The sequence below is a fragment of the Hyposmocoma kahamanoa genome, unplaced genomic scaffold (assembly GCF_003589595.1).
Source record: "Hyposmocoma kahamanoa isolate Upper Pololo Valley unplaced genomic scaffold, ASM358959v1 202, whole genome shotgun sequence".
Classification (NCBI taxonomy): domain Eukaryota; kingdom Metazoa; phylum Arthropoda; class Insecta; order Lepidoptera; family Cosmopterigidae; genus Hyposmocoma; species Hyposmocoma kahamanoa.
The window spans coordinates 8,593,357-8,595,804 of NW_020653726.1; positions in this window are offsets into that span (position 1 = coordinate 8,593,357).

The following is a 2,448-nucleotide window of genomic DNA, read 5'->3' on the forward strand; positions in this document are numbered from 1 at the left end:
TCGGTTTTAAATATTTACAGAAAGCTTAAATATACAAAAATAACTCATAAAACAAACCATTTCCAAGAAATTCTAGGCTTCTTCAAGCTCATTTCAACTTAGATTTAGTTTTTAAAAAGAAAATAAATTTTTCTCGGCTTCATCATAGTCATTCTTTAAAAATAAAAATGGCGATAAGAATTTAAAGCTTTTTTCAAAACACTGTTGGGAGCATTCTGTCTATAGCTTCATCTATAGAAAAACTTTAGAATACGAAAAGATTATTTTTACTTGCTATATTGTAGTTGATCTTGTAGAAGAATATTCACTTCTTTAAACTTTTTAATTGTCTACAAAACGCGATGTTTCTAAAGTATTTTTTCTTTGACAGTATTACAATAGTTATTTTTGATACAAGTGCGGAAAGTTAGTCATTATTCACGAGTCTCGAGGCTTCTTGGCCCGAGCCAGAGGCGAGGGTCAAAACTCGCGACAAGTGAAAATGACAAATCTGCACGTGTATCAAACGACGTTTTTATACATTTGCGAAAAAACCACATTGAAAGTAAAATAAAACAATATTTAAAAAAAACTCATTTTATTTCTTTGTCTGATAAAAACTCAGAGTACAATGGCAACTGTTGCCAGTGTTCAGTCACATTAAAATTACTAATTTAGTGGCGCGGCGCGCAGCGGTCTCGCGTGATACTCACCTCCGGTTTAATACTCTTGGTTAATACTCAATCAGCCATCTTTATGGAAAATATTTTGGTATTTTTAAATATAATCCGTTGTTTTGTAAAACACCTATACAATTTAAACAAATAACCGACAATAACAACTGTATTAAAACAACCTTTTTTTAATACAGTTGCCCAAAACGTGGTATTTTCCGTACTACAAATCGTGCCGAAAGTTGGATTTTTCGCACTAGTGCTTTTTACTTTTCCATTTTTTTTTTTAATTTACCGTTGTTTCAAATCTTAAACATAGAACTAAAGAGGTTGTATATTTATTTAATATTTATGTGCTTTGTAACGTAAGTCATTCGTCATGAAAACTTATATTTACTTACAAACATCTTACTTGTTTAAATTGCATAGGTGTTTTATAAAACAACGGGTTACATTTAAATATACCAAAATATTTTCCATAAAGAGGGCTGATTAAGTATTAACTAAGACTATTAATAATGACCGGAAGTGAGTATTGCGCGAGACCGCTGCGCGCCGCGCTACTGCAAGAGTAATTTTAATGTGGCTGAATACTGGCAACAGTTGCCATTGTACTCTGATTTTTTATCAGACATTTTCACTTGTCGCGAGTTTTGACTGACAAGAAGCATCGAGACTCGTGAATAATGACTAACTTTCCGCATTTGTATTAAAAATAACTATTATAGAGTTCTACAACTCTGAATGGTGAGCGTTTTATGCAGTAAATAACTTTTTACAGGTCACTCAAGGTCGAAAAAACAATTTAAAAAAATCAAATTGTCGCAAAAAAAGTTATTCTTATTATTAAAATGGAATGTGTTATGTATGACTAGAAAGGTGGATAAATTACCTGTCAGATAAGGTATATTTCAATGACATACCTAACTTATGTTGGAAGAAATAAAATTTTCATTACAAAATTGAGGTTATTTCTTCACGCCAACCACATTTCACACAAAGATTTCACTGTATTCTATTGATAGATGGCATAATACACATACACAACATTGAAGTACAGTAGTTTACGCACTCATTTCAATTATTTTTATCACTTCAGAACGCGGAATTAGTTCACAATGTTTATTTATTTGCTAACAAACAAAAATCCATCGTGTCCGGCTCGCGCGCGAATTACCGACTAATGTATCGAATGATGTGACAAAATATCCAAATCAAATCAAATCAAATCATTTATTGTGAACGCACGTCTATAAGGTCTTATTTAACATTGTTGTGTCAGTACGTATTGCCAATTTTACGACATACAATTTAGATAATTAAATTAATTTAACAGTATACTACTACATTTTAATTACAAAATGTCAAATTTTAATTTTAATTCTTAATTATATTTATGTCATTATTTGTGGTGGTTAACTATTATTCTATGTTCTTGTCATTTAAGTAATCGCTGACTTTATAATATGCTTTCCCAGTCAATAAATTAAATAATCGCTTTTTAAAATTGGCATTGTCGTTAGTCTCAAGTATATAATTAGGCAGCCTATTGTATAGTTTTGGCGCCATCGCACAAATATTATCATGAAAGAGGGTAGTCTTACAGGCAACCAGTTTCAATTTATTGTGTCTTCGTGTACTTTCCACCTTGCTGAAGAGTGTGAGATTTCTCCGAACAAAAAGAACCGTTTCAAATATATATATTGAAGGAACTGTTAATAATCTCAGTTTTTGAAATTGCGGTATACAGCTGTCCATACGGCACGACCCACAAATTGCCCGAATGCACCTTTTT